Below are 10000 nucleotides of genomic sequence, written 5' to 3' on the forward strand. Positions count from 1 at the left end.
TTCCCAACTGCCGTCGACCGCCCGGAGGGGGAAACAGAAAATGTTCGAAAGTGCGGAGCTCCGCCGTCAGAGGCCGGGTTTTCGCACGGGGTATCCGCCCCGGGCGCCTCTCGGGCGGCCTTCCCAACTGCCGTCGACCGCCCGGAGGGGGAAACAGAAAATGTTCGAAAGTGCGGAGCTCCGCCGTCAGAGGCCGGGTTTTCGCACGGGGTATCCGCCCCGGGCGCCTCTCGGGCGGCCTTCCCAACTGCCGTCGACCGCCCGGAGGGGGAAACAGAAAATATTCGAAAGTGCGGAGCTCCGCCGTCAGAGGCCGGGTTTTCGCACGGGGTATCCGCCCCGGGCGCCTCTCGGGCGGCCTTCCCAACTGCCGTCGACCGCCCGGAGGGGGAAACAGAAAATATTCGAAAGTGCGGAGCTCCGCCGTCAGAGGCCGGGTTTTCGCACGGGGTATCCGCCCCGGGCGCCTCTCGGGCGGCCTTCCCAACTGCCGTCGACCGCCTGGAGGGGGAAATAGAAAATATTCGATAGTGCGGAGCTCCGCCGTCAGAGGCCGTTCCAGTGCTTTTGGGTGGCTGGAAACACCCTCACGATGGTCTGATTATACTCTTAGGGGCCTCCCCTGTGTCGCCCTGGAGGTCACCCATTCAAAACATGCTCACCTATATACGTTTCGGAAAGTATTTTGGTGAACGCTCACTTTCTAAGCCTTTTAGCCTTCTTGACCCCCTAACTCCCCATATCTGGTTTACCTACTACAGCGCCCCTAACGACCAAAATCGGTACTGCATACCCCTGGTACCCCCGCCATTGAAAATGAATGGGGGAATTTTTTTAATTTCTCAATCCGGCCAGGAGGCCTCTTTTTCGGCCACGCTCGGCCGGCGAGCCGGTCCGCTCTTTACCCCTGGTACCCCCAGCCCTACCCCTGGTACCTCCCCCATTGAAAATGAATGGCGACCCCTGGTACCCCCAGCAACACCCCTGGTACCCTCAGCCTTACCCCTGGTACCCTCAGCTCAACCCCTGGTACCCCCAGCCTAACCCCTGGTACCCTCAGCGGCACCCCTGGTACCCTCAGCAACACCCCTGGTACCCCCAGCCAGCTTCGCCCCTGGTACCCTCAGCCTTACCCCTGGTACCCTCAGCCCAACCCCTGGTACCCTCAGCCCAACCCCTGGTACCCCCAGCCAGCTTCGCCCCTGGTACCCTCAGCCTTACCCCTGGTACCCCCAGCCTTACCCCTGGTACCTCCAGCCTAACCCCTGGTACCTCCAGCCTTACCCCTGGTACCTCCAGCCTTACCCCTGGTACCTCCAGCCTTACCCCTGGTACCTCCAGCCGTACCCCTGGTACCCTCAGCCTTACCCCTGGTACCCTCAGCCTTACCCCTGGTACCCTCAGCCTTACCCCTGGTACCCTCAGCCGCACCCCTGGTACCCTCAGCGGCACCCCTGGTACCCTCAGCCTTACCCCTGGTACCCTCAGCCGCACCCCTGGTACCCTCAGCGGCACCCCTGGTACCCTCAGCGGCACCCCTGGTACCCTCAGCCGTACCCCTGGTACCCTCAGCCGAACCCCTGGTACCCTCAGCGGCACCCCTGGTACCCTCAGCGGCACCCCTGGTACCCTCAGCGGCACCCCTGGTACCCTCAGCGGCACCCCTGGTACCCTCAGCCGTACCCCTGGTACCCTCAGCGGCACCCCTGGTACCCTCAGCGGCACCCCTGGTACCCTCAGCTGCACCCCTGGTACCCTCAGCGGCACCCCTGGTACCCTCAGCGGCACCCCTGGTACCTCCGCCATTGAAAATGAATGGGCGGCCTTCCCACCTGCCGTCAGCCGCCCGGAGGGGGAAATAGAAAATATTCGAAAGTGCGGAGCTCCGCCGTCAGAGGCCGGCTTTTCGCCCGGGGTATCCGCCCCGGGGCGCCTCTCGGGCGACCTTCCCAACTGCCGTCGGCCGCCCGGAGGGGGAAATAGAAAATATTCGAAAGTGCGGAGCTCCGCCGTCAGAGGCCGGCTTTTCGCCCGAGGTATCCGCCCCGGGGCGCCTCTCGGGCGGCCTTCCCAACTGCCGTCGGCCGCCCGGAGGGGGAAATAGAAAATATTCGAAAGTGCGGAGCTCCGCCGTCAGAGGCCGGGTTTTCGCCCGAGGTATCCGCCCCGGGCGCCTCTCGGGCGGCCTTCCCAACTGCCGTCGGCCGCCCGGAGGGGGAAATAGAAAATATTCGAAAGTGCGGAGCTCCGCCGTCAGAGGCCGGCTTTTCGCCCGAGGTATCCGCCCCGGGCGCCTCTCGGGCGGCCTTCCCAACTGCCGTCGGCCGCCCGGAGGGGGAAATAGAAAATATTCGAAAGTGCGGAGCTCCGCCGTCAGAGGCCGGCTTTTCGCCCGAGGTATCCGCCCCGGGCGCCTCTCGGGCGGCCTTCCCAACTGCCGTCGGCCGCCCGGAGGGGGAAATAGAAAATATTCGAAAGTGCGGAGCTCCGCCGTCAGAGGCCGGCTTTTCGCCCGAGGTATCCGCCCCGGGCGCCTCTCGGGCGGCCTTCCCAACTGCCGTCGGCCGCCCGGAGGGGGAAATAGAAAATATTCGAAAGTGCGGAGCTCCGCCGTCAGAGGCCGGCTTTTCGCCCGAGGTATCCGCCCCGGGCGCCTCTCGGGCGGCCTTCCCAACTGCCGTCGACCGCCCGGAGGGGGAGATAGAAAATATTCGAAAGTGCGGAGCTCCGCCGTCAGAGGCCGGCTTTTCGCCCGAGGTATCCGCCCCGGGCGCCTCTCGGGCGGCCTTCCCAACTGCCGTCGACCGCCCGGAGGGGGAAATAGAAAATATTCGAAAGTGCGGAGCTCCGCCGTCAGAGGCCGGCTTTTCGCCCGAGGTATCCGCCCCGGGCGCCTCTCGGGCGGCCTTCCCAACTGCCGTCGACCGCCCGGAGGGGGAGATAGAAAATATTCGAAAGTGCGGAGCTCCGCCGTCAGAGGCCGGCTTTTCGCCCGAGGTATCCGCCCCGGGCGCCTCTCGGGCGGCCTTCCCAACTGCCGTCGACCGCCCGGAGGGGGAAATAGAAAATATTCGAAAGTGCGGAGCTCCGCCGTCAGAGGCCGGCTTTTCGCCCGAGGTATCCGCCCCGGGCGCCTCTCGGGCGGCCTTCCCAACTGCCGTCGACCGCCCGGAGGGGGAGATAGAAAATATTCGAAAGTGCGGAGCTCCGCCGTCAGAGGCCGGCTCCACGCTTCATTCATCCGACCGAGACGCCTCTCCGCCGGCCACACTCGGCTGCGGGGCCGGCCCGCTCTCCGCCATTGAAAATGAATGGGGGGCATTTTCTCATGCTTTCAATCCGCCTAAGAGGCATCTTTCCCGGCCAACTTTGTGCCCCTGGTACCTCCAGCATCGAGAAAGCATGGTGACTCGTCCGACACATGCCCCCCTATATACGTTTCGGAAAGTATTTTGGTGAACGGTCACTTTCTAAGCCTTTTAGCCTTCTTGACCCCCTAACTCCGCATATCTGGTTTACCTACTACAGCGCCCCTAACGACCAAAATCGGTACTGCTACCCCTGGTACCCCCGCCATTGAAAATGAATGGGGGAATTTTTTTAATCCCCCAGGCCGGCCAGGAGGCCCCTTTCCCGGCCAAACTCGCACGCTGGGCCGGCCCGCTCTTTACCCCTGGTACCCCCGCCATTGAAAATGAATGGGGGAATTTTTTTCAATCTCCCAGGCCGGCCAGGAGGGCTCTTTCCCGGCCACACTCGCACGCCGGGCCGGCCCGCTCTTTACCCCTGGTACCCCCAGCTCTACCCCTGGTACCCCCGCCATTGAAAATGAATGGGGGAATTTTTTCAATCTCCCAATCCGACCAAGAGGCCTCTTTTCCGGCCAAACTCGCACGCCGGGCCGGCCCGCTCTTTACCCCTGGTACCCCCAGCTCTACCCCTGGTACCCCCGCCATTGAAAATGAATGGGGGAATTTTTTCAATCTCCCAATCCGACCAAGAGGCCTCTTTTCCGGCCAAACTCGCACGCCGGGCCGGCCCGCTCTTTACCCCTGGTACCCCCAGCTCTACCCCTGGTACCCCCGCCATTGAAAATGAATGGGGGAATTTTTTCAATCTCCCACGCCGGCCAAGAGGCCTTTTTCCCGGGCACGCACGCTCGCCGGGCCGGCCCGCTATTATTAAACTCTCACCCCTGCAAGGAGGCCTTTTTCCCGGGCACGCACGCTCGCGGGGCCGGCCCGCTATTATTAAACTCTCACGCCGGCCAAGAGGCCTTTTTCCCGGGCACGCACGCTCGCCGGGCCGGCCCGCTATTATTAAACTCTCACGCCTGCAAGGAGGCCTTTTTCCCGGGCACGCACGCTCGCCGGGCCGGCCCGCTATTATTGAACTCTCACGCCTGCAAGGAGGCCTTTTTCCCGGGCACGCACGCTCGCGGAGCCGGCCCGCTATTATTAAACTCTCACGCCTGCAAGGAGGCCTTTTTCCCGGGCACGCACGCTCGCCGGGCCGGCCCGCTATTATTAAACTCTCACGCCTGCAAGGAGGCCTTTTTCCCGGGCACGCACGCTCGCCGGGCCGGCCCGCTATTATTAAACTCTCACGCCTGCAAGGAGGCCTTTTTCCCGGGCACGCACGCTCGCCGGGCCGGCCCGCTATTATTAAACTCTCACGCCGGCCAAGAGGCCTTTTTCCCGGGCACGCACGCTCGATGAGCCGGCCCGCTATTATTAAACTCTCACGCCGGCCAAGAGGCCCTTTTCCCGGGCACGCACGCTCGCCGAGCCGGCCCGCTATTATTAAACTCTCACGCCGGCCAAGAGGCCTTTTTCCCGGCCACGCACGCTCGCGGAGCCGGCCCGCTATTATTAAACTCTCACGCCTGCAAGGAGGCCTTTTTCCCGGGCACGCACGCTCGCCGGGCCGGCCCGCTATTATTAAACTCTCACGCCTGCAAGGAGGCCTTTTTCCCGGGCACGCACGCTCGCCGGGCCGGCCCGCTATTATTAAACTCTCACGCCGGCCAAGAGGCCCTTTTCCCGGGCACGCACGCTCGATGAGCCGGCCCGCTATTATTAAACTCTCACGCCGGCCAAGAGGCCCTTTTCCCGGGCACGCACGCTCGCCGAGCCGGCCCGCTATTATTAAACTCTCAGGCCCGCTATTATTAAACTCTCACGCCGGCCAAGAGGCCCTTTTCCCGGGCACGCACGCTCGCTGAGCCGGCCCGCTATTATTAAACTCTCACGCCGGCCAAGAGGCCCTTTTCCCGGGCACGCACGCTCGATGAGCCGGCCCGCTATTATTAAACTCTCACGCCGGCCAAGAGGCCCTTTTCCCGGGCACGCACGCTCGCCGAGCCGGCCCGCTATTATTAAACTCTCACGCCGGCCAAGAGGCCTTTTTCCCGGGCACGCACGCTCGCCGAGCCGGCCCGCTATTATTAAACTCTCACGCCGGCCAGGAGGCATTTTTCCCGGGCACGCACGCTCGCCGTGCAGGCCCGCCATTTGCCTACCACACCGCCGTCTGGCGGACACCAAGCGGTACCGCCGACCCCTCCCGTTGAAAATGAATGGGGGATTTTTTTTCAATCCCCCAAGCCGGCCAAGAGGCCTTTTTCCCGGGCACGCACGCTCGATGAGCCGGCCCGCTATTATTAAACTCTTACGCCTGCAAGGAGGCCTTTTTCCCGGGCACGCACGCTCGCCGAGCCGGCCCGCTATTATTAAACTCTCACGCCTGCAAGGAGGCCTTTTTCCCGGGCACGCACGCTCGATGAGCCGGCCCGCTATTATTAAACTCTCACGCCGGCCAGGAGGCATTTTTCCCGGGCACGCACGCTCGCCGTGCAGGCCCGCCATTTGCCTACCACACCGCCGTCTGGCGGACACCACGCGGTACCGCCGACCCCTCCCGTTGAAAATGAATGGGGGATTTTTTTTTACAATCCCCCAAGCCGGCCAAGAGGCCTTTTTCCCGGGCACGCACGCTCGATGAGCCGGCCCGCTATTATTAAACTCTCACGCCGGCCAAGAGGCCTTTTTCCCGGGCACGCACGCTCTCCGGGCCGGCCCGCTATTATTAAACTCTTACGCCTGCAAGGAGGCCTTTTTCCCGGGCACGCACGCTCGCCGAGCCGGCCCGCTATTATTAAACTCTCACGCCTGCAAGGAGGCCTTTTTCCCGGGCACGCACGCTCGCAGAGCCGGCCCGCTATTATTAAACTCTCACGCCGGCCAGGAGGCCTTTTTCCCGGGCACGCACGCTCGCCGTGCAGGCCCGCCATTTGCCTACCACACCGCCGTCTGGCGGACACCAAGCGGTACCGCCGACCCCTCCCGTTGAAAATGAATGGGGGATTTTTTTTTTCAATCCCCCAAGCCGGCCAAGAGGCCTTTTTCCCGGGCACGCACGCTCGATGAGCCGGCCCGCTATTATTAAACTCTCACGCCGGCCAAGAGGCCCTTTTCCCGGGCACGCACGCTCGATGAGCCGGCCCGCTATTATTAAACGCTCACGCCTGCAAGGAGGCCTTTTTCCCGGGCACGCACGCTCGCCGGGCCGGCCCGCTATTATTAAACTCTCACGCCGGCCAAGAGGCCTTTTTCCCGGGCACGCACGCTCTCCGGGCCGGCCCGCTATTATTAAACTCTCACGCCTGCAAGGAGGCCTTTTTCCCGGGCACGCACGCTCGCCGTGCAGGCCCGCCATTTGCCTACCACACCGCCGTCTGGCGGACACCAAGCGGTACCGCCGACCCCTCCCGTTGAAAATGAATGGGGGATTTTTTTTCAATCCCCCAAGCCGGCCAAGAGGCCTTTTTCCCGGGCACGCACGCTCGCCGGGCCGGCCCGCTATTATTAAACGCTCAGGCCGGCCAAGAGGCCCTTTTCCCGGGCACGCACGCTCGCAGAGCCGGTCCGCTATTATTAAACGCTCACGCCTGCAAGGAGGCCTTTTTCCCGGGCACGCACGCTCGCCGGGCCGGCCCGCTATTATTAAACTCTCACCCCTGCAAGGAGGCCTTTTTCCCGGGCACGCACGCTCGCGGGGCCGGCCCGCTATTATTAAACTCTCACGCCGGCCAAGAGGCCCTTTTCCCGGGCACGCACGCTCGCCGAGCCGGCCCGCTATTATTAAACTCTCACGCCTGCAAGGAGGCCCTTTTCCCGGGCACGCACGCTCGATGAGCCGGCCCGCTATTATTAAACTCTCACGCCTGCAAGGAGGCCTTTTTCCCGGGCACGCACGCTCGCGGGGCCGGCCCGCTATTATTAAACGCTCAGGCCGGCCAAGAGGCCCTTTTCCCGGGCACGCACGCTCGATGAGCCGGCCCGCTATTATTAAACGCTCAGGCCGGCCAAGAGGCCCTTTTCCCGGGCACGCACGCTCGCAGAGCCGGCCCGCTATTATTAAACTCTCACGCCTGCAAGGAGGCCCTTTTCCCGGGCACGCACGCTCGATGAGCCGGCCCGCTATTATTAAACTCTCACGCCTGCAAGGAGGCCTTTTTCCCGGGCACGCACGCTCGCGGGGCCGGCCCGCTATTATTAAACGCTCAGGCCGGCCAAGAGGCCCTTTTCCCGGGCACGCACGCTCGATGAGCCGGCCCGCTATTATTAAACGCTCAGGCCGGCCAAGAGGCCCTTTTCCCGGGCACGCACGCTCGCAGAGCCGGCCCGCTATTATTAAACTCTCACGCCTGCAAGGAGGCCCTTTTCCCGGGCACGCACGCTCGATGAGCCGGCCCGCTATTATTAAACTCTCACGCCTGCAAGGAGGCCTTTTTCCCGGGCACGCACGCTCGCCGGGCCGGCCCGCTATTATTAAACTCTCACGCCGGCCAAGAGGCCTTTTTCCCGTGCACGCACGCTCGCCGAGCCGGCCCGCTATTATTAAACTCTCACGCCTGCAAGGAGGCCTTTTTCCCGGGCACGCACGCTCGCCGGGCCGGCCCGCTATTATTAAACTCTCACGCCTGCAAGGAGGCCTTTTTCCCGGGCACGCACGCTCGCCGGGCCGGCCCGCTATTATTAAACTCTCACGCCGGCCAAGAGGCCTTTTTCCCGGGCACGCACGCTCGCCGGGCCGGCCCGCTATTATTAAACTCTCACGCCGGCCAAGAGGCCCTTTTCCCGGGCACGCACGCTCGATGAGCCGGCCCGCTATTATTAAACTCTCACGCCGGCCAAGAGGCCTTTTTCCCGGGCACGCACGCTCGCCGAGCCGGCCCGCCTTTTGCCTACCACACCGCCGTCTGGCGGACACCGACCCCTGGTACATCTGCCATTGAAAATGAATGGGGGAATTTTTTCAAACTCCCAATCCGAGCAAGAGGCCCCTTTTCCGGCCACACTCGCCCGCCGGGCCGGCCCGCTCTTTACCCCTGGTACCCCCAGCAACACCCCTGGTACCCCCAGCCTTGCCCCTGGTACCTCCCCCATTGAAAATGAATGGTGACCCCTGGTACCCCCAGCAACACCCCTGGTACCCTCAACCTTACCCCTGGTACCCTCAGCTGCACCCCTGGTACCCTCAGCCTTACCCCTGGTACCCCCAGCCAGCTTCGCCCCTGGTACCCCCAGCCTTGCCCCTGGTACCTCCGCCATTGAAAATGAATGGGGGAATTTTTTCAAACTCCCAATACGACCAAGAGGCCCCTTTTCCGGCCAAACTCGCACGCCGGGCCGGCCCGCTCTTTACCCCTGGTACCCCCAGCTCTACCCCTGGTACCCCCGCCATTGAAAATGAATGGGGGAATTTTTTCAAACTCCCAATCCGACCAAGAGGCCCCTTTTCCGGCCACACTCGCCCGCCGGGCCGGCCCGCTCTTTACCCCTGGTACCCCCAGCCTTGCCCCTGGTACCTCCGCCATTGGAAATGAATGGGGGATTTTTTTCAAACTCCCAATCCGACCGAGAGGCCTCTTTCCCGGCCACACTCGCCCGCCGGGCCGGCCCGCTCTTTACCCCTGGTACCCTCAGCGGCACCCCTGGTACCTCCAGCCCTACCCCTGGTACCCTCAGCGGCACCCCTGGTACCCCCAGCGGCACCCCTGGTACCCTCAGCCTTACCCCTGGTACCCCCAGCGGCACCCCTGGTACCCTCAGCCTTACCCCTGGTACCCCCAGCGGCACCCCTGGTACCTCCAGCCCTACCCCTGGTACCCTCAGCGGCACCCCTGGTACCCTCAGCGGCACCCCTGGTACCCCCAGCGGCACCCCTGGTACCCTCAGCGGCACCCCTGGTACCCTCAGCCTTACCCCTGGTACCCCCAGCGGCACCCCTGGTACCCTCAGCCTTACCCCTGGTACCCCCAGCCAGCTTCGCCCCTGGTACCCCCAGCCTTGCCCCTGGTACCTCCGCCATTGAAAATGAATGGGGGAATTTTTTCAAACTCCCAATCCGACCGAGTGGCCTCTTTCCCGGCCGCACTCGGCCTCCTCGCCGGCCCCTTCCGGCTTGCAAACTCCAAGTTTTCAATCCGACCGAGTGGCCTCTTTCCCGGCCGCACTCGGCCTCCTCGCCGGCCCCTTCCGGCGCTGCAAACTCCAAGTTTTCAATCCGACCGAGAGGCCTCCCTCCCGGCCGCACTCGGCCTCCTCGCCGGCCCCTTCCGGCGCTGCAAACTCCAAGTTTTCAATCCGACCGAGAGGCCTCTTTCCCGGCCGCACTCGGCCTCCTCGCCGGCCCTCTCCTTCCGGGCGGGCCGACCCCTGGTACCTCCGCCGCGGAGGAAAAAATATGGGGAATTTTCTCATTCTCCCAATCCGGCCGAGGGGCCCCTCCGCCGGCCACGCTTCGCCTCGTCGCCGGCCCCCTCCTATGGTGCTCAAGATGACCTCCGCGGGCCGCGCCCCACGCTCCATTCATCCGACCAAGACGCCTCTCCGCCGGCCACGCTTCGCCACGTCGCCGGCCCTCTCCTCCGGTGCTCAAGATGACCTCCGCGGGCCGCGCCGCGCACTCTTCAATCCGACCGAGAGGCCTCCCT

The sequence above is a fragment of the Hippocampus guttulatus genome, unplaced genomic scaffold (genome assembly GCF_054856545.1).
Source record: "Hippocampus guttulatus isolate MCC_2025c unplaced genomic scaffold, RoL_Hgut_1.0 HiC_scaffold_34, whole genome shotgun sequence".
Lineage (NCBI taxonomy): Eukaryota > Metazoa > Chordata > Actinopteri > Syngnathiformes > Syngnathidae > Hippocampus > Hippocampus guttulatus.